General features: G+C 39.0%; 1 long non-coding RNA gene across 1 annotated transcript in view; it reads right to left on the bottom strand.

The window, feature by feature from the left end:
* Positions 1-2,042: 2,042 nt before the first annotated feature.
* LOC136856607 (uncharacterized) overlaps positions 2,043-23,720 on the bottom strand; it is a 66,845-nt gene continuing 45,167 nt past the window's right edge. The window contains exon 4 of the long non-coding RNA XR_010858420.1: positions 2,043-3,539. This is a non-coding gene — a long non-coding RNA (uncharacterized lncRNA). The remainder of the gene's footprint in view (positions 3,540-23,720) is intronic.

Here is a 23,720-nt window from a genome sequence, read left to right as displayed (position 1 = left end):
TCTCAGTAACAAATTAAACGTAAATAAACATGAATTGCTGGTAAGTAAGAGATTTGTCAAAACACACAATACATCACAAGATTTGTCAGGACACAGAATGCATCACAAGATTTGTCCAAATACAGAAAGCGTTACAAGAGGACACACGAAAAACAAAAAGGACTTCAAACAACACCGCCAGCAGCCATCAGGTTTTTATGACGAAACACGACTCAAAAAACACACCGGCCACCCCTAATCCCCCCCCCACACCAAGTCTCTCTCTCTCTCTCTCTCTCTCTCTCTCTCTCTCTCTCTCTCTCTCTCTCTCTCTCTCTCTTCCTGCCAGTTAGTTAACAAGGGATAGTTAATAAGACGATTCTCGTCATTAGGTTTCACTGTTATCAAGAGACTTTCCTTGTAACTGTTAAACTGTAACGCGAAAAAAAATTTAAAAAAAACAGGAGCTACTGTGTTTTGACATAGGTGTCGCCACAAAGCCTTTCACACACACACACACAGAGAGAGAGAGAGAGAGAGAGAGAGAGAGAGAGAGAGAGAGAGAGAGAGAGAGAGAGAGAGAGTGGCTCATAAGGCTATGCCCCATTATGGTTATTTTGACAAGTTTTATTTCCAAAGCACAAAAGAGAATTTTTCAAAATATAGAGGAACAACAATTTATTTTAATGATAATATATAAATATATATATATATATATGAGAGAGAGAGAGAGAGAGAGAGAGAGAGAGAGAGAGAGAGAGAGAGAGAGAGGTTGGTTCCATAGCATAGAATTAAACGATTCAAAAGCATAACAGCCAAATGAGAGAGAGAGAGAGAGAGAGAGAGAGAGAGAGAGAGAGAGAGAGAGAGAGAGAGAGCGCCAAGCCCTTTGAAGGAAAGAAGAAAGCTCTTTGTTTATTAGATTTTAATCTCGTCTTCTTTATTTTTCAAGTCTCGTTCCAAGACAGCCATTTTAATAGCACCTTCTTCCCCCCCTCCCACAACCCACCAACCCCCCCCGTCTCGGTAGTGGTAGCTGACACGAGGGATTATCTTAAGAGATTTAAAAACATTTTGTTTAACAATTTCGGACGTTTGAAATTATTTGGGACATTAGAAATTCTTTGGGACATTAGAAATTCTTTGGGACATTTGAAATAATTTGGGACACTTTAAATAATTTGGGACATTTTAAATAATTTTAATTTGGGACATTTTAAATAATTTTAATTTGGGACATTTTAAATAATTTGGGACACTTTAAATTATTTGGGACATTTTAAATTATTTGGGACATTTTAAATCATCTCAAGCTAAGCCTTACTTTTTCACAATCACTGGATCCTCATTGTTTTAAATACCAAGGGAATGAAATAATATTGTAACATCATTTCACAAGACTTTTCCTCTCAAGACATCTCTGCCCCGAGAGAGAGAGAGAGAGAGAGAGAGAGAGAGAGAGAGAGAGAGAGAGAGAGAGAGAGAGAGAGAGAGAGGTTTATAAGGCTGTATCTTAGTGGGGTTGCTTTGACAAGTTATACTTAAAAAAAAGGGGGGGGGATTTTGAAAAGAGAGAGAGAGAGAGAGAGAGAGAGAGAGAGAGAGAGAGAGAGAGAGAGAGAGAGAGAGAGAGAGAGAAGTTGACAAGCATCTTTAAAAAAGGGGGATTTTGACAAACAATAGTGACCTGTTGACAAGCATCTCTTAGTGACAAACAATAGTGACCTGTCGTATCTCTTCGTGACAAACAATAGTGACCTGTCGAATGCCCCGGGGCAGGATCAGTTTGACGTTTTAATGAAAGCCTGACGGGGCGTTGGAGGTCATCTGACCAGAAGGATGTCTTCCACGTGGGGGCCCTTAATGGCGGGATCTTTTCCTAGGGGCGTCAGGCTTCCGTAGCGCAAACATTCGCGGCGTTGTTTTCCCGAGACGTATCATTTTCTCCCTGTCATTTTCACTATGTTTCTTGCCTCTTCTCCTCAGAGAGAGAGAGAGAGAGAGAGAGAGAGAGAGAGAGAGAGAGAGAGAGAGAGAGAGAGAGAGAGAGAGAGAGGGGGGGTAGGGAGGGGGCGTTTCATGGCACAGAATTAAACAACTGTTCAAAAGCAGTACAGTCAAATAAGAGACAGATTTCATGGCATAGAATTAAACAACTGTTCAGAGAGAGAGAGAGAGAGAGAGAGAGAGAGAGAGAGAGAGAGAGAGAGAGAGAGAGAGATCCTGTTTCAATGGCTAATGAAAATCTGCAGACTTGGCTCCATTTTAAGGATGTGTTTATATTTTAAAAATTTGGGTATTTTTTTATTTATTTTTTATTTTTTTGACTCGGCTTTGCTCCTTCAAAGGACTTGCAGATGCAAATGATTCAGTCTTTTCAACCTTAGCGGTAATAAAAAACTATTAACCGGATGTTTAGAAGCTCGCTTTCTCTCTCTCTCACACACACACACACACACATATTTATTCATACATATTCTCCCATGAATCACTGTCTCATCTGCATCCGGAACTTTCGTGCATATCAATTTGAACAGCAACAAAATATTAAACTAACTTGGGACAGAATGTCATAAAATTCACATCTGCAGCGGAAGCAAAAATAAAAATGTCGAATTAACTAAAGGGGATTAATTCATACTCGCATTTCTGTATTTTCTGACAACGGTGCGCATGCGTATGAAAGAGTTTCCTGGAATATTGAGAAAAGGGTTTCATATTAGGCCTGTGCATGCATAGTCCAACTCTTTTAGCCTTTGTTCCAGTTACAAATATTTATTTTATCTTGACTTTAGTGAGCTATAAACTTAGTATTTATTCCAATTACAAATATCTACTTTATCTTGACTTTAATTAACTAAAACCTTGCTTTAAATTTACTTTATTTTGACTTTATTGAACTAAAACCTAGCCTTGATTCCAGTTTTTACTTTAATTAACTAAAACCTTGCTTTAAATTTATTTTATCTTGACTTTATTGAACTAAAACCTAGCCTTGATTCCAGTTTTTACTTTAATTAACTAAAACCTTTCTTTAAATTTACTTTATCTTGACTTTGATGAACTAAAACCTAGCCTTTATTGCAGTTACAAATATTTACTTTATTTTGACTTTGACGAACTAAAACCTTGCTTTAAATTTACTTTATCTTGACTTTATTGAACTAAAACCTAGCCTTGTCTCCAGCTTTTAGTTTAATTAACTAAAACCTTGCTTTAAATCTACCTTATCTTGGCTTCTTTAAACTAAAACCTAGCCTTGATTTCAGTTTTAACTTTAACTAAAACCTTGCTTTAAATATACTTTATCTTGACTTTATTGAACTAAAACTTCGCCTTGATTCCAGTTACAAATACCTTCTTTATATCTTGACTTTAATTAACTAAAACCTAGCCTATATTCCAACTACAAATATTTACTTTATCTTGACTTTAATGATCTAAAACCTTTTAAACTTTCAAAAGCTTAAACCTATTTGTATATTCTTGCATCAAACACACGAATTTAAAACCACCATAAACTAAACCTTTACTCACACCTCCGGAGTCAATTCCCAAACCTGCAAGAAAAACAAAAACAAAAATTAACCACACAAAGTTATAAGGACATTCAGGGGATGCAGTGTTAAAAAAAAAAAATTAAGGTGCAGTGTTAAAAAAAAAAAAATTTAAGGTAACTTATCTACCAGCAACTAACATTTCTTGACCAAACTTTTCAATACAATCGATAAGGTGAGGTCACCCTGGGTCTCCACCTAGTCTGTGTTTAAAAGAGAGGTCATGGGGTCACAGACTTGGGTTGCCAAGGTACAAAACCATCCATTGCACCTTAGTTAATGCTGTTTTATTTAGTGAATATCTGAATAGCTGGCGATTCAAACAGTCCACTAAAAAGAAAAATACACCAATCAGAAAGTGAATAGCTTGACAGACCGATGATTGGGGGGGAAATTTGAATAAAGTCAACATCATCTCCAGGAGAACTGACATTGTTTAACACCAGAGTTTCATCGGAGGTTCCGTCAGCACCTCGGCTGCCTTCTGAAGAGGGTCGTAAAGGATGGCTGTAGCAGGACATTAGAGCGCTGCTGACGTTACCAAGCTCTCTCTAGAGCTAACTCTATACCTCGCCAAAAAATAAATAAATAAATAAATAAAAAATCTTGTAAACTTCGACCCCCATTGAGTCTGTCATCTAGAGCTACTCTAGTCCTGAAAGTGAAAAGTAGGTATTGTAGGATGCAATCCTTCAGGAGGGGGCAAGCTGCTTCTCTTCATCATCCTCCTCCTCCTCCTCCTCCTCATTCTTCTTCGTCTTCTTGAACTGGAATATAAAATTTAGGCCAAAGGCCAAGCACTGGGATCTGTGAAGTCATTCAGCGCTGAAAGGAAAATTGGGAGTAAAGGTTTGAAAGGTGTAACAGGAGGAAAACCTCTCAGTTGCACTATGAAACAACTGTTAGGAGAGTTTGGAAAGTAATATGGAAGAAAGAGAATATGACCGGAGGTACAATAAAAGAAATGAAAAAAGTTGCAGTTATGGGCCTAAGGAAGTGACGCTGCAAAAAATCTTTAGTAATGCCTACAGTGCACCGCGTGAGGTGCCCTGACGGCACCACCCCCCCTTACGGAGTGATCTTGGAAGATGCTGCTATCTTCCTGAGCCTTTCCCTCCCCCTTCCCCCCCTCCCCCTCCCCCTACCCGAGGTCCTTCTCGGTCCGGTGAAGTGGACGACGGTGGCGGGCGGTTGGAAAGGGCGGGGAATTCAAACAAGCGCCCCAGAATACTGCCAAAACACCGCCCGCCGCCTTCATAAACCTCAACAATAATAAAGGAAGGTAAACAGATTCCAAACCGCAGGAGAGAGAGAGAGAGAGAGAGAGAGAGAGAGAGAGAGAGAGAGAGAGAGAGAGAGAGAGAGAGAGGGGGCTATTTTCCTGACCTAACATCCAGTATTATTTTTCCTCAGATGCAAAATTGCAACAAACCTGAAGTAATGCAGGAATCTCATCTCTCACGACGATAAAATTCATAAAATACATCCGCTATCTGTCATGGCTGATAAGGGGGCATGATTTTAGATAAATCCGCATGAAAGTGTATGCCATGCACACTTACGTAAGACACTTTGGGGTACCGGTGCCCCAACCATTACCGGGTATTGAATCATCGCATTTTTGAACTTGATACTGTACCCAGCACCGTTACGTAAGGCTTCATGAGGCTCGTGAACCCTGTTTCAAATATGCTTCTAAGGGAGACAGTCGCGTTTAAATACAAGTGTACTGCATAATATACACTACTGGACTCTTGATAAATATCTCAAGTATATATATTATATCCTTCACTATCTCCCTCCTTGTGGAAACTGTTTTAAGGTAATGCTTGTATGTATGTATGTATGTATGTATATATATATATATATATATATATATATATATATATATATATATATATATATATATATATATTCTATTTTAAGATTATTTACATCAAAACAATCCTATGTCAGGAAATCAAAACCCTTGTCAGGAATAACCCTTCCCCAAGCCGCCCCCAAAAAAAGTGCATCCCAAAAAAGTGCATCCCCGCAAAAAAGTGCATCCCCCAAAAAAGTGTATCCCCAAAATAGAGCATCCACCAAAAAGTGCATCCCCCCAAAAAGTGCATCCCCAAAATACGCATCCCCAAAGAAGTGCAAAAAGTGCATCCCCAAAAAGTGCATCCCCAAAAAGAGTGCATCCCCCAAAAAGTGCATCCCCAAAAAAGGTGCATCCCCAACAAGAGCGCACCACCAAAATTAAGTGCATTCCCAAAATTAATATGGAAAAATACACTTAAAAGCTAAAGGTTAAAAAGGCCAAAAATGAAAAATGGAAATAAAAAATATTTTAGCCAAACGAAATATAGATAAATATAGATACACAACAAAATGCGGATGATATTAAAACACCCCCCAAGGGAGCAGGGGGAGGGAGAGGGGGGAAGGGGAAGGGGAGGTGACCGAATTCGGAAACATCAAAAAACTTTCACCGTTTCCCAATTCATCTTCCCAAGTCAACGAAAGTGAAACTTGGTACCGGTGGAGAAACATTACGTGGGGCAGACCCATTCGCTCGTATTTTGTGACCACTTGGGAGTTTCTTCTACAGATGATTAGCTGATAAGAATAAACTCTAGAACTGGCGATGTATTTAAAATAAACAAAATAAAAATACGAACAAATAAACAATCGTGTTATAAACAGGAAGGTAATATATATATATATATATATATATATATATATATATATATATATATATATATATATATATATATATATATATATATACTGAATACTGAATAAACAGACACCTTCTCTCTCTCTCTCTCTCTCTCTCTCTCTCTCTCTCTCTCTCTCTCTCTCTCTCTCTCTCTCTCTCCGTCAGTCTACCCGTTCATTCACCTTCTTCCTATCAGCTTGCAGCAGATCGTACCTAACGGAATGAATGAATGAGTGAATGAATGAGAGACTTGTAAGGTGCTATCACCTATATGGATGATCCTCCTCCTCCTCCTCCTCCTCCTCCTCCTCCTCCTCCTCCTCCTCTTCTTCTTCCTCTCTGGATGAATGAAGAAGCAACGTTTTTCTTTTTCATTCAGTCCTTGAAGTGTTTCCTCTCAACCCTGTTTCCTCCTCCTCCTCCTCCTCCTCCTCCTCCTCCTCCTCCTCCTCCTCCTCCTCCTCCTCCTCCTCTTCCATAATCACTATTGTTTTGGCATCACTGATTTCAAACATTCGTAATCTAGAAGAATCTCGAAGCACTTGACATATATTTCCTGGACTCGACCCGGATAAAAACAATATAAATAAACTAATAAATAAAGAAAAATAGATAAATAAATAAATATAAAAGATTTTGTGCTTATTTTTATAATTTTGGGGTTTTCATTTTGTCACTACAAGGAACAAAATCTTGAATGCAAGTCAGCATTACGGAGACAGACAGTTTTAGCGACAGGAATCAAATCCTTGCTCGAACGGTTACGGCAGGTTTGGATTTGATTATATTTTCTCTGTCACGATATAAGTATGTGAGTATGTATGTGTATATATATATCTATATCTATGTATATATATATATCTATATTAATTGATATATATATGCAATATATAGATATAAATTAATTGATATATATATATATATATATATATATATATATATATATATATATATATATATATATACATATACATACACAGTATATATACATACACACATACATACGTGTGTGTGTGTGTGTGACAGAACTAACGCCACGAGAATTACTTATAAAAGAAGAATCTACTCGCATCCACCTTACAACCTTTCATTCAGGGACAATCATGAAATACCGTTCAACCACCTATTTGAACCCACCACCAAAATTCTTTACAAAGACGGATACAGAGAGAGAGAGAGAGAGAGAGAGAGAGAGAGAGAGAGAGAGAGAGAGAGAGAGAATGGCGTCGTCCACTTGACAGGTCCTTCCACCCCCCACTTCCCCCCTCCCCCTCCCCGCCCCCGAAAACCTCCTATAAAACCCGTCGACCTCCTTCTTGTTGATCCAAGAACACGGTAACTAAACAAAGCTAAACACGAATATTGATACTGCTTAGTTAGCCCCCCTCCCCCCCCCTTCCTCCCTCCTCTCATCCCCAGGGATGGGAGGGGGGGTGGAAGGGGTGGGGGGGGGGTTTCAACGCACCTCCCTGAAACCTGAGTCATTCGAAACCACAATAACAAACAGCCCAATACTTCGGGCTTATCGTTATGATCAGACAAAGTACACTTGACCCTCTCAACTTAGGGTTAGCGTTGGCCTTCGTTATTTATGAAGAAGAAGAACCATTTTTTTCTTTTTGACCTTTTTTTTTTTTTATTATTTTTGACCTTTTTTTTTTTTTGTTATTTCCACGCATGCGCTGATGAAGGCAAAACGCTGCTAGTAGTATTATTTTCTGTTACAGAAAAAAAAAGGTGATAAAAGATGGACCAGGAGGGGAAAACATTCTCTCATATGACGCAGTTTTTCTTAATGGAGTCAGCTGATAAGGTTGCGAGGTGGTGGCTTTTCTAAAGGTCGTCCGTGGAGTATTAATACTGACCTCATGTGAAATGCATATTTTGATCTTTTAATCTAGATATAACTATAACTGGAATGGATATAATATATATTTTCTATATATTCTCTGATTTAGTCCGTATGAAAAGGATTTAAAATAAAAACGCTAATTTTATTGATATCATCCCATCCTATGCAATTCAGACTAATATATTAGTCTCTTTTCCATAAAGTAACATATGGTCGTTTCTTTGTAACATGTTGATTTTGACGTATTCTCTCTCCCTCTCTCTCTCTGTCTGTAGATGTGATACTGTAGTGTACATTATGTATGCCTTCCTGCATAGCTCTCTCTCTCTCTCTCTCTCTCTCTCTCTCTCTCTCTCTCTCTCTCTCTCTCCGTGGTGGTGCTAACTTCATCCGAACTCGGTCTCTTGACCTTTGACCCAAAGCCGCGACTAAGCACCTCCGACAGCAGACGTCGTCCTCAGAGCCGGATGTGACCTCACTCTTCTTCTTCTTCTTCTTCTTCTTCTTCTTCTTCTTCTTCTTCTTCTTCTTCTTCTTCTTCTTCTTCTCATCGTTGCATGAAAGAAATTTCATGAGGCGCAGTTAAGCGGAAACCCAAACTGGACCAATTCACTTCGACAGATCACTTGAATACCTGTCGATCATACAAGTGGAACACTGTAGTCGATGGAGAAAGTCAGAAATTGGTAAAATACTGTCAAAAGCAATACAAATGGAGCACTGTTGTTTTTGAGCCATTTCAAAATTTACGAAAAAAAATACTGTATAAATGAACACGTATACTATGTCCTTCAAACTACTCGGCAATTAAAATGGGATTTGTACTGAATCGTTAATTTTATAATAACATTAACACAAATTTCGTCTTTTCTGTTAAATTGCCACTTCAAAAGACCGTGTCATATCACAGCTCAATTTCAAAATTGTTTAGCATGTAGTGATTTCTGTCTCAGATCCAGAGGTCCTTTATTTTACTACCCTAATACAACTCTCCTTGTATTTTAATAATTCACTTACATTTTTACTTATTTATTTATGACTGTTAATTCATCTGTTTTTATAATAACTGATCTCCTCTTTCTGTATTTCACGTTACCTTCTTTACTCCTTTCGAATGAACACCTTGTTCTTTGGAACCTCGAATTTCAAGTCAGTGGCCCCTACGATGAGCTTGTTCCGTATGAATAGGGTTCATTTTCTAAATAATAATAATAATAATAATATGAGAAAAGTGGTGGACTAAAAGGCAGGGTGCAACCCGAAACCCCACACTATAAAAACCACCCAGTCCAATAAAATAATGATGATAATAATAATTATAATAAATAATGAAGAGGTTTCCCTTTCAATTAGGTGCAAACAAAGGGATACAACCCCCTTTGAACTATCACTTCCCCAGTCGGGAGAATTTGAGGCGGTAATGACAGATCAGACCAGGATCACACGGTCTAGGGCACGGTCTAAGAGAGAGACGTCTTAGAGCGTGGTCCAGGGCGTGTTACAGACCAGCCAGGGCATCTCCGGCCTTCACGTACCCATGCCCAAGACCAGATCGGATGCTTGCGGTCACTGTGTAGAGACAGGGAGCAGGAAGTCGACTGGAAGTCGATTGGAGGGAGATAAGTTGGTAGTTAAATTATCACGGTAAAATCTCAATCAAGAATTTGTCTTTTATTCCCATTATAGTTCCTCTCTCTCTCTCTCTCTCTCTCTCTCTCTCTCTCTCTCTCTCTCTCTCTCTCTCTCTCTCAAATGGGCGACCCCTCTCCTTCATCCCCACTTGAACTAAGTATTCACCAACATCCCAAAAATGATAAGCCCTCTAGAGGGGCAACAATCTTTCAGAATGTTAAAACGGCAAGCTGAAAGAGTCAGTCTCTCTCTCTCTCTCTCTCTCTCTCTCTCTCTCTCTCTCTCTCTCTACCCCAAATGCCCCCAATTAATAGCGACCGTCATCAGTTTTCTCTCTCCGTCTATTTCGACGGCATTCAACAACTGCCCTTCCCTGTACCCAGCCCACACTCTACATAGCGAGATTATTGACCTTACGTGACCCAAACAAAAGGGCGCTAAGCCGCCCCGCCCTCGTGGCTAAGCTGACCCCACCCTGCATGCCCTACTCCCCTCCCCCATCTCCCCCACCCCCCAAAGTCCCGCCCCCTCCCTCATTTGTTTACTGATGGAAGATGTCCCCCTTTATTCGCCTATTTATATCCTGTCGTTTCCGTTAATATCAATAAATATATCGTTTTCTCTGGCGTCACACAAAAATTTTTAAGCGCTGTGTTGTATTTTGAGATGTTTTTATTTATAATATATTAAAAATGCTAATTAATGTGGCTTATAATCATTAATAATTTGTGCTTTTAAACAGCGTCATAACAACGAGGTCACATAATTTACAATTTTCTTAAAAATTCTTATTCCGACGAACTTGAATACTCAGGACTTAATTACAATAATCGACACGATAATTTATATGAATAATCTTCCTGTAACATGAACGAGGACAAGGAAAACAGAGAAATTATCTTTCAAATGTCATCTAATATACATTTACGCAGCCAATTTCATCCGCCCAGTGGTCTCAGTTTGGGCGGACGGGATCCGATGCTCTCTAATATTCTCTTCCTAAGATTCGCACCTCAAGTTAATAGTATAAAAATTACATCAATATAAAAAGTCATTCAATTACATCAATTTAACCTTTTATAAAATAATTTCATCAGTATCATTCTTTTTTTAAATTACATCAGTATATTTTTTTAAAATCAATATAATTTTTTATATAAAATTACATCAATATAACTTTTTTTTTTATAAAATTACATCAATATAAAAAGTCACATAATTACATCAATAAAAAAGCAACAATATTACATCATATAATATAAAAACTCAATATAAAAAATAAAATTACATCAATATAAAAAGTCACAAAACTGCATCAATATTAAAAAAATTCTCAAAATTACATCAATATAAAAAAGTCACAAAATTACATCAATATAAAAAAAAAATCACAAAATTACATCGACATAAAAATAATCACAAAATTACATCAATATAAAAACGTCACAAAATTACATCAATATAAAAAAATCACAAAATTACATCGACATAAAAATAATCACAAAATTACATCAATATAAAAAAAAAACACGCACAACATCACATCAATATTAAACGTCATAACTAGCAAAGCCACCCATATTAACTCCAGATAACAGAACATAAATACGCAGAGAGAGAGAGAGAGAGAGAGAGAGAGAGAGAGAGAGAGAGAGAGAGAGAGAGAGAGAGAGAGAGAGCGTCTGCCATTGGGGAGGTATCATTTTTATTTGCTTTTGTTCTGCCTGTCAGGAGGCACGTGACCTCCACAAAAACATGGCGTCGTTTCCAAGCTCGAAGTTAAATAAACATGGCGGAATCTGGTCGAAAACAATTCATCTTTATCAGCACATATTGGACTGGACCACACAAACATTTGGACCCAAAACAAGGTCTCCAAGTAACTAAGTATGTATGAGTATATATGTATATATCTTTATATATATACATATATAAATATAAATAAATAAATAATATAAATATATATATATATATATATATATATATATATATATATATATATATATATATATATATATATATATATAAACTTGTACAAGTGAATCACGAAAATATGGAACGTGATGAAAATTTAAATAGAGACAAAATCCACGAAGGACAGGGAAACTATGGAATACTGCAAGGCCTTTCGACTTCTCGTATGCTCAGTAAAGGACAAAAATCGAAAGGCCTTGCATTGTTTCTCTTTCCTTCGTGGATTTTGTCTTTATCTTTATATAAACATGTATAGATATATGTATAAATATACAAATACATATATAATTCTATATATTGTGTGTACACAAATTAAGTGCAGAGAAACCTTTAGATTCTGACTCCTGTTTAGGGAAATAACTCTTTCATAAAATAAATAGGCGTATAACATATGCATTTGCTAAAGCACAGTGACTAAAGTGATATGGATTCTTGTTGCTAAAGTACAAGAGAAATACTTTTCCTTTAAGCAAAACGCAATTATATTTCGTAATCGAAAGAAACAATAACGCCGGTAATAGTGTCCGTTATTTTCCTGACGGGGCTTCAAGTATTAATAATTAGTGTATACATTCAATTTATATTGATTACCAGAGAGTTTAATTGTTATAAAATATTTCTTTAAGAAGACTAAGGCGAACACTTAACAAGTAAAAAATGCACCGAAACTTCTTCGGCGCAATCGAGTTTTCTGTACAGCGTATAGTCAAGGTCACCGAAAATAGATCTATCTTTTGGTGGTCTCGGTGTAATGCTGTATGAGCCGCGGTCCATGAAATTTTAACCGAAGCCTGGTGGTGGCATATCCTATATCGTTGCCAGAAGCACGATTACGGCTAATTTTAACCTTAAATAAAATAAAAACTATTAAGGCTATGGTATGTTTGATGACTGGAGGGTGGATGATCAACATACCAGCTTGAAGCCCTCTAGCCTAAGTAGTTTTTAAAGTCTGAGGGTGGACAGAAAAACGGACGGAAAAAGTGCGGGCGGAAAAAAGTGCGGGCGGAACAAAGTGCGGACGGAAAAAGTGCGGACGGAAAAAGTGCGGACAGAAAAAGTGCGGACGGAAAAAGTGCGGGCGGAAAAAGTGCGGACGGAAAAAGTGCGGGCAGAACAAAGTGCGGACGGAAAAAAAGTGCGGACAGAAAAAGCGCGAACAGAAAAAAGTGCGGACAGAAAAAGTGCGGACGGACAGAAAAAGCCGGCACAATAGTTTTCTTTTACAGAAAACTCAAAACTTAAACCAAAAAAAAAAGTCTTATAAAAAAATCAGGACATCTCAAAAAGGTTCAAGAGAACGAAAGCACAGGAAGATTCCGTTACAAAGAGAGTTCACTAACTACTACTTTTTAGAACCTATAAAGCGTTCTTCCTATAAAAAGTCCCTCTCCCTCCACCAGACCCGTATAGGAGCGCTCTGGGTTCTTCCCACAGCGACCTGCCACCTGACCTCTCTCTTAAAAGGTCACGCGACTGACCTTCGCCGACTGCACTTGACACTGGCAGAGAAAATGAAATGACTGGCCTTTGAGACGCCGTTCAAGGGTCGTAATTTATTGTCGCTCAGTTTATTTACCGAGTAATATTGGTGGTGCGAAGCGCCCCACTTCAAATGCCCGCCGGAAACAATGATTAAGGCGGTCTCTGACCATTGCTCATCTGAAAGAGAGCTTAATTCTATCTTGTCTTTTATAAATATTGACGAAAGACAAGGTAAATAAAGTTTCGGGTTATAATTCGCAATATATCTTGGGGCACTCTTCGGGAAAGTGCCCCCCCCCCCGCATTAACCAGGTGAAAGTATTTAAGTGTTCGGTTTTTTGCGCGACTTCCGGCACTCCTGTCAAAAGGTTCCTCTTTCTACTTAGTTTTTCTTCTTTTTTTTATTACCTTGCAATGTCATTTACTGGCTCTCAAAACAACTCAGGTTCTGGCGAACCCAAATTGGTTTGGGACCTATGAGGTCATTCAGCGCTGAAGCGGAAATTGACAGCGAAAAAGTCTGAAAGGTGTAACAGGAGGAAAACCTGGCAGTTGCACTCTGAATCAATTCTCAGGAGAGGGTTGAGGAAATTAAGATGGAAGAAAGAGAATATGAAAGGAGGTACACTGAAAGGAACGAAAGGGGTTGCAGCTAGGGGCCGAAGGGTTGCTGCAAAGAACCTCAAGTAATGCCTACAGTGCACCGCATGAGGTGCACTGACGGCACTCACTCCCTACGGGGCTGATATCTTTTGAAAGATGAACTTGTATCAGCTGCTCTCGAGTTACTTCATAACTCTGAGTTACCTTATCTGTGGACTCAGTGATCAGATTATTATAATTATTATTATTATTATTATTATTATTATAATTATTATTATTATTATTATTATTTCAGTTGATGAAACCTATTTACCTGGAAAAGATATGAAGTCTGTACCATACTGATTTGTAAAGGAACTGATTTTCATCCCAGTTCTAATCGACATATTTTATTGAAACTAAAACTATAACTGAAATCAGCCATTTTATGATGTGACTTTTCTCCCCTCAACGATACGGCACTATAGCTTAACAAACCCCCTCCCCCCCAATCCCCACAACCTCCTTTTCCTAATCCAAACTCCTTCTCAGAGTCCTTTAATGGCAGTCTGCTAGCCGAATACACTTTCGGAGAAAGTGCCTTTCAAAATTATTGAAATAAAAAAATAATAATGTCACGGGGAGAGGGGTGAAGCGCCCCTAATCCACACCCCCCACCCTTGGCTCCGCAGCCCTCGTCCACCACAGAAAAACGAAACAAGAAGGCCCTATGACATCCGCGAAAAGGGCCAAGAGGTACTTAATGAGGGTGTCGGCGACAGAGAGAGAGAGACAATACGCTTTATCAACCAGATGCCGCTTCGAGATTGGGGGATATCAACCAGACGCGTCAATAAAAGGACCTGCACTGCGTTGCCACTCTATTAGTCTCGGCTACACCTTCGTGCCTGATGCTGCTAGTAGACCATCTGGCTGGTTGTGTCACATGCTTGCCATGCAATTTAGATTCGACGAACAATGCGTTTAATGCGACTCCGGCACTTGTGTGCTCTTCGTAGAATATGCAATTTAGGACGAAGGCTAAGCACCGGGGCCATATAAGGTCATTCAGTGTTGACAGAAAAATTAAGAGTACGGGATTTAAAAGGTGTAACAGGAGGTAAACTGGAGTTCTTCCTCAGGGGTGGGCGGATTCTTCCTCAGGGAAGGAGGGATTCTTCCTCAGGGGAGGAGGGGTTCTTCCTCAGGGGAGGAGGGATTCTTCCTCAGGGGAGGAGGAATTATTCCTCAGGGAAGGAGGGATTCTTCCTCAGGGGAGGAGGGATTCTTCTTCTGGAGAGGACGGATTCTTCCTCAGGGGAGGACGGATTCTTCCTCAGGGGAGGACGGATTCTTCCTCAGGAGAGGACGGATTTTTCCTCAGGGGAGAAAGGATTCTTCTTCAGGGGAGGAGGAGTTCTTCCTCAGGGGAAGAAGAGTTCTTCTTCAGGGGAGGAGGTCAGGGGAGGAGTTCTTCCTCAGGGGAGGAGAGGAAGGGCGCTTATCGCCCTCATGCCCTGTGAAGGAAGAAGCAGCTGACGTCATCGCTGGCTACAAAGGTCCCATCGACATTGTTTTTACAACCCTAATTAAAACAACCTAACAACCCTACAACATCCATTATAGCCAGTGGGCCTCACTCACGCCTCCTTCTAGACGCCCCGTGACGTCAAATAACCTAAACACTTTTTTTCTTTAGTCCATCCATTAGTTTAGTTCTCTCTCTCTCTCTCTCTCTCTCTCTCTCTCTCTCTCTCTCTCTCTCTCTCTCTCTCTCTAGGGGCCCACGTTCGCTCTACAAAGTTAATGAGGAAAGAGTCGCCCGTGGACTCTTTGACCTTAACTGCGAAATAGAGAGAGAGAGAGAGAGAGAGAGAGAGAGAGAGAGAGAGAGAGAGAGAGAGAGAGAGAGAGCGATCTGTACTCTACCAAAACGTATATACTGTCATATGAGAATTGAAAACAGGATCTTGACTGGGTAAACTAATCCTTAATGCACAAGTAAGGAACCGTTCACGAAATACTTCCTCTCTCTCTCTCTCTCTCTCTCTCTCTCTCTCTCTCTCTCTCTCTCTCTCTCTCTCTCTCTCTCTCGTTATAGTTGTAATTCGCTTTCCTCCCTCAGCCTCAATCTCAGGGAGTGTCATATCCTGCCACAGTCTCTACAAATAACACCGCACTCTCTCTCTCTCTCTCTCTCTCTCTCTCTCTCTCTCTCTCTCTCTCTCTCTCTCTCTTAGGAGCCGTACGTGTCAGACGTGCCGTACACAATGCGCACGGTTCAAAAGGGTCTGGAGATTGTCCCAAAGATAACCGCACATTCTAAACTCGAAAGCTGCATCTAGTGAGTATCTCCGACTCGGGATTTCCGGTGGGGCGCCCTAGGAAGCTTACATCCCGCAGAAGGGAGTGGCTGACGAAGGGGGTTGGGGGGAGGGGGAATATAGTTCTCTTAATGTCAACTATGGTTTCTAACTTCTTAGCATGGTAATACAACTCTAGCCTTAATTTTTTTTTTTTTCATCAAAGTAATTTTAAAAGATCTAGTGTTATTCTTTATAAAATAAAAATTCGGTTTGCTAAAAAAAAAAAAAATAAAATAAAATAAAAATAATAATAGATGACAAAACCCAAATTTCTGTAAGTATCAACGCCAGGTTAAAAAGTCGATGAATCGATCAGTGGAAAAGACAACTAAATTTGGCAGTTCTCTTTCGAAGTCTAAAAAAAAAAAAAAAAAAAGGTCCAAATCGATAGATAAAACGTTAATATGCAAATATATTATCGGCAAACATAACAGCTGTAATATCTGCTCCAAAAGGTGCCATTCTTGAAATTGCCTCCAAAGGACATTTTATTATTATTATTATTATTATTATTATTATTATTATTATTATTATTATTATTATTATTATTATTCAAAAGATGACCCTTAATCACATGGTCCAAGCCCACAAAAGGGGCCATTGACTCGGAAATTCAAGCTTCCAAAGAATATTAAGGTGTTCATTCGAAAGAAGTTTCAGAAGGTAATAATAGGAAATGCAAAAAGAGAAGGAGATCAGTTATCAGAAAAACTGATAAATTAACAAATCAGTCAGTAAATAAATGAATAAGTAAAAATGTAAGTTGATTATTTAAATACAAGGAGAATTATTGTATTTCAGAACAAAAATCTCACCGAAAGTCTATGGCCTTCTCTCTCTCTCTCTCTCTCTCTCTCTCTCTCTCTCTCTCTCTCTCTCTCGTTTTAAATGAGTATTTCCGAACTCCGTGGTCCACACCCCCTCTCCCCCTACCCTGTACCCTCCCCTCCCCTTCCCCTCCCCTTCCCCTAAGCCCGAAAAAGGGTCGCCGACATAACGAGTGTTTTTGTCATCACTTTGCTGCACTTGTCTGCCCTCTCTTCAGGCGTCAATTGTTTCAAGTGCTCTCGGACACTTCCCCTCCCCCACCAACCCCGCCCCCTCCCCCCCCCCTCCCCCTTTCTAAATTTAGGCGAGAAATCGAACCGTCACGGGCGGTTATGTATGTAGTATGTTGTAGTCGCCGTTTGGTTTCGTTGGAGAGGAATTATAAAAAAAAAATAAAAAAAAAACATAAAAAAAAACTGGCGGTGTTCTTTCTGCAATGAGAAGCGGAAAAGGAATGTTTTGACCGTAGTGATACGTACGAGGGTTTTCGTGGGCATTCCCTTGAGAGAGAGAGAGAGAGAGAGAGAGAGAGAGAGAGAGAGAGAGAGAGAGAGAGAGAGAGAGAGAGAGAGAGAGAGTTAAAAAAAATCAGTGCGGCCACTGTAAGTTAGCCTAAATTACACGGTGGTGAAAGCCTTACTAAAATGTGAACGAACTCAACACTTGTGCCCAAAATAACATTTCCCGTTTTATTTTTTTTTTTTTAATTTACGCGCAAAAAATTAATATAAAATAAACTAAAAGCTTTTGCAAACCGACAACTTTTCCTTCCGATCCTTTGTTTTGCCAAACAGCATAAATTACCTTTTAAATAAAGCGAAACAAACAAATACGCACACTTACACACACACACACACACACACACACACACACACACACACACACACACACACACACACACACACACACACACACACAGCTTCCAGGAACTCCTTTACATAATGGGCCGTGAATCAGTAGTTGGCATCGTGGGTCAGTTTCGGGAATGAAAGAAACCCTCTGTTCAACCCCTGATGGCTGAACTAAGGCGAACCGAATGGGGGGAGAGGGATGGGGGGGGGGAGGGGTTGGAGTGACTGGGGTGGGGGGAGGCGGCGGGTGGAGGGTGACCTGAGAGTCGCATACAGTAGGTGATGTTCTCTCCCCCTTCTATCAAAATACCTAACAAGATCGTATTTTCTTAATTCGGGGATAAACTCAGTGTTAGTCCTCTTCAGTAAGTAAATGTGAGGATAAGTAACGAATTTAATTTTGCTTGTACTTTCATAATTTACTTACGTTAATTTTTACTTTTTATTATTTTTTTAATAACTGATTTCGTGTTTCTGTATTTCCTGTTACTGCTTTCTAATGGACGCCATAATATTCTTTGGAAGCTTGAATTTCAAGTTAATGGCCCCCGTGGTGGGCTTGTTCCATAAGAATGGGTTTATCTCTGAATAATAATAATAATAATAATAATAATAATAATAATAATAATAATAATAATAATAATAATAATAGTGTTGACAACACGTCATTCCACAGAGTGGAACATTTCATATTCTTGCAAGAATTCACAACACAAACCCTATGAAAGTTATAAAGAATACAACCCAGTATTGAGGACGAGAGATAAATCATTACAATCCTCCCACGTCAACAACACCTGTTTGTTTTCCTTACCACCGAAACGCCTTCTCGGGGCATACATATACTCCTTTTATGAAGTCTCACCACTGTGCGAGCGTGTATCATCTACGATACCCCAACCTACCTCCTTTTTTTTCACTCTCTCTCTCTCTCTCTCTCTCTTTTTTTAATGGCCTGGGCATCTAACCTGAAGTGGCTTTACTCACCCACGAACAATTACCACCGAAGACAGCGTCAAGAGCGCCCCAGTGCGCCGTTAAGATAGCTCTCAAGAGCTCTCTCTCGTTCAACTCTTTCGTTTACATAAGATTTCGACAAGTGCCGAGCCGTGGATTGTGTTTCCTGCTGGACGATCACACACGTATATACTCGGGCAAACAGGGAGGGAGGCTGTTTACATAAATGGTTTCGTTATTAATCATCTGCGCGGGGCACAAACGGGGTTTTTAATCAAGGGAGTTTAGGTGAACGCCGAGTATTTCAGGTTGAGGGGAGCTACTATCGCGAAATAGCGTAGTATACCATTGAAAAGCGCGTCCGTTTTCTTTCCACTTCGGGTTAATGGGTAACTTCAGCAAAACTCCTTTCCACCACTTTCAAAGAATCCCGAGAATTCCTCGAGTACATAATGGTCATAATACTTGTACCTTTAACTTCACGTATAATCTGCAACTATAAATATTATCCGACATATTTAATAAATACTTCATTTCAAAATCCAGGTCTTGGATATTGTTTTTAATATGTTTTCTCTACCAAATAACTAAAGTTAGTTTCAGGTTAACACGTGGCAAGAAAATTATCATTCACATGCTTCAGTTAGCTACAGCGTGGACGACCTTGGGTAAAGAAAGAAAACGAAAATTACGGGCGGTTGCAATGGGTAACTTTAGCATTACACCTTCATATTTCTTTAAAAGAATTCCGAGGAATTTTGGAGTAAATAATGATCATAATATTTATATTTTCAATTACACGTATATTCTGTAACTAGAAATATATGCAAAAAACAAAAACAAAAAATACTTTGGTCCAAAATCCGGGTCTTGGATATTTTCTTCAATGCATTTTCATTCACCAAATAACTTGGGATTTGCTAAAGTTATTGCATGTAAAGAAAGCTGTCAATCAAATGCTTTAGTTAGTGATGACCCAAGTCTAGCTTCTGGACAGTCTACACAACTCTTAACCATTAATAAAACTAGCAAATGGTTATATAATGTTTCGTGCGAATATATTCTAAGCCAAAAAATACCACAAATACCCAAATGTTGCTTTAAAAGGTTAATTTGTGAAGCAGCTGAACTCCATAAATTCAGTCGTTATCTTAATGAGCAGAACAACAGGGCTTTTTTTTTTTTTATCAGATTTACAAGGGCCACTCAGTTAAATTCGTGAAGTCACCGTCTGAAAAGACGTTAAAGAAAATGGGAATTATTTGTCGCTACTAAACTCTACGCGTTGCGCACGCCATGTTTCAGTGTGTGTGTGTGTGTGTGTGTGTGTGTGTGTGTGTGTGTGTGTGTGTGTGTGTGTGTGTGTGTGTGTGTGAGAGAGAGAGAGAGAGAGAGAGAGAGAGAGAGAGAGAGAGAGAGAGAGAGAGTAGTCTTAAACAGGGACTGGATAAAAACAATGAATACAAATGGATCGGAATACCATCAGTTTCCAATAATATTTCGTATTTTACGGGAAATATCACGAAAAAAATGACATTGAAAATCAGAACGAATTACGTTCATCTCTACAAAGACATACATAATTGCAAATGTACCAATAAATGGAATATCAGTCAGATATCTGGAGATTCCATTGATCTCGAGAAATACTTTAGTTAATGATTAAGGGAATTATAGTTAAATATGCGATTTTTATTTCATCCATCTCCATTTCCCAATTCAATTCTTCTTTCAATTTTATTTTCATAATCAGGCTAAATTTTTGAGCCCGTGGTTACGAAGGAATTGTGTATGTTTACCCGCAATGCATTACTACCCTAATACAATCCTCCTTGTATTTTAATAATTTCCTTGCATTTTTATTTATTTATATTTATTTGCTGATATATGTTTTCAAGAGAGAGAGAGAGAGAGAGAGAGAGAGAGAGAGAGAGAGAGAGAGAGAGAGAGAGAGAGAGAGAGAGAGAGAGATTAGTGGAAACAGTTTTGTAACAAGAACCCTACTTAAAAAGAAATCTAAACCAAACCCATGTAAGCTAGATCGATTCTCCGCTCAGATAATTGTGGGATTTCTTCATTTGATCTCCATTTTGGATTCAAGGCTTCTCGGTGACAAGCGTATCCAAACAGTATGAAGAAATCGAGGAGTTAAAAAGTTAGGAGGTTATTGAGGTCCTTAAAAATACATCAAAAGCGGATGTTGTCCCCGACTTTTCTTATTAAACCATTTCATGATTTACTTCAATCTCATGAAAGTCGGTGATTTTGGAGTTCCTAAGGACTGTCATCCTTTAAAGTTTCGAAGATATACATTAAAGTACTTAAATCCGTTTAAAAGTGCCTACTAGCCACCTTATCACGTATGTTTCGATTTTTGTTGTGGAACAGAATACAATGCAGATTTCAGGGCAAAGGCCAAGCGCTGGGACCTATGAAGTCATTCAACGCTGAGAGAGATACAGACAATGAGGATTTTCAAGGTATAACAGGAGGAAAACATTGCAGTTGCACTATGAATCAACTGTTAGGAGAGGGCCGGGGAAAGTAAAATGGAAGAAAAGAGAATATGAACGGAGGTACAGTAAAAGGAATGAAAGGGGTTGCATCTAGGGACCATGGAAGGGGCACTGCAAAGAACCGTAAGTAATGCCTACAGTGCACGGCATGAGGCGCACTGACGGCACTACCCAACCTATGAGTTTTTTTTTTTTTTTTTTTTTTAAGGACACAACAAAAATCGAAACATACATGATAAGTAGGCAAACAGGAACTTTAAATGCATTATAAGCACTGTAATGTACACCTTAAAGGATATGAAAATAAAACATGAAATGCTTTAATAATAATAAACGTCCGGTACAACATCTTCCTTTCAAGTATTTTTAAGAATCACAATAAACCCTCAACTCACCGATTTCTTTACACTTTTTTGAATACGCTTGTCACCACGAAGCCTTGTATCCATAATGAAAATCAAATGAAGAAATTCCCCAACGACCCGTGAGGAGAATCGATCTAGATTATAACAGGTTAGGCTGAGGTTTCCTGCAAGTACCACTATGCTTTTAGGTGGGTACTGCCACAGAAATTAGTCGCTCAGTGTTGGTAATCAAGCAAAAGCATTGCTGTGCTGCACCATGTTCTGGAATAAATGCACTGCTTTCCACCATCATGTTCAGGAACAAATGCACTGTTTTCTACCATCATGTTCAGGAACAAAAGCACTGCTTTGTGGTATCATGTTCAGGAACAAATGCAACGCTTTCGGCTATCACGTTTTAGGAGCACAAGCACTGCTTTCCATCATGTTCAAAAACACATGCACTGCTTTCCGCCATCATGTTCAGGAACAAACGCACTGATTTCCACCATAATGTTCAGGAACAAATGCACTACTTTGCACCATCATGTTCAGAAACAAATGCACTGCTTTTCGCCATCATGTTTAGGAACAAAAGCACTGATTTCCACCACCATCTTCAGGAACAAAAGCACTACTTTCCACCACCATCTTTAGGAACAAAAGCGCTACTTTCCACCACCATCTTCAGGAACAAAAGCACTACTTTCCACCACCATCTTCAGGAACAAAAGCACTACTTTTCACCACCATCTTCAGGAACAAAAGCACTACTTTCCACCACCATCTTCAGGAACAAAAGCACTGCTTTCCACCATCATCTTCAGGAACAAAAGCACTACTTTTCACCACCATCTTCAGGAACAAAAGCACTACTTTTCACCACCATCTTCAGGAACAAAAGCACTACTTTCCACCACCATCTTCAGGAACAAAAGCACTACTTTTCACCACCATCTTCAGGAACAAAAACACTGCTTTCAACCATAATGTTCACAAGCACTACTTTCCACCATCATCTTCAGGAACAAAAGCACTACTTTTCACCACCATCTTCAGGAACAAAAGCACTACTTTTCACCACCATCTTCAGGAACAAAAGCACTACTTTTCACCACCATCTTCAGGAACAAAAGCACTACTTTTCACCACCATCTTCAGGAACAAAAGCACTACTTTTCACCACCATCTTCAGGAACAAAAGCACTGCTTTCCACCATCATGTTCAGGGACAAAAGCACTACTTTCCACCATCAAGTTCAGGAACAAATGCACTGCTTTCCACCATAATGTTCTGGGACAAAAACACTACTCTCCATTATTATGTTCAGGAACAAATGCACTGCTTTCCACCATCATGTTCAGGAACAAATGTATTGTTTACAGAATCATGTTCAGGAACAAATGCACTACTTTCCATTATTATGTTCAGGAACAAAAGCACTACTTTCCACCATCATGTTCAGGAACAAATGTACTGTTTACAGAATCATTTTCAGGAACAAATGCACTACTTTCCATTATTATGTTCAGGAACAAACGCACTTCCTTCCACCATCATGTTCAGGAACAAAAGCACTACTTACCACCATCATGTTCAGGAACAAATGTACTGTTTAAAGAATCATGTTCAGGAACAAATGCACTGCTTTCCATTATTATGTTCAGGAACAAATGCACTGCTTTCCACCATTCAAGTTCAGGAACAAAAGCACTACTTTCCACCATCATGTTCAGGAGCAAAAGCACTACTTTCCACCATCAAGTTCAGGAACAAATGTATTGTTTACAGAATCATGTTCAGGAACAAATGCACTACTTTCCATTATTATGTTCAGGAACAAAAGCACTGCTTTCCACCATCATGTTCAGGAACAAAAGGACTACTTACCACCATCATTTTCAGGAACAAATGTACATTTACAGAATCATGTTAAGGAACAAATGCACTACTTTCCATTATTATGTTCAGGAACAAAAAGCACCACTTTCCACCACATGTTCAAGAACAAACGCACTGCTTTACAGAATCATGTTCAGAAACAAAAGCACTGATTTGTAGCATATGTTCATGAACAAAAGCACTGCTT

This window comes from Macrobrachium rosenbergii, chromosome 36 (genome assembly GCF_040412425.1).
Source record: "Macrobrachium rosenbergii isolate ZJJX-2024 chromosome 36, ASM4041242v1, whole genome shotgun sequence".
In the NCBI taxonomy this organism is placed as follows: Eukaryota; Metazoa; Arthropoda; class Malacostraca; order Decapoda; family Palaemonidae; genus Macrobrachium; species Macrobrachium rosenbergii.
This window is presented reverse-complemented; position numbering and strand designations above follow the sequence as displayed.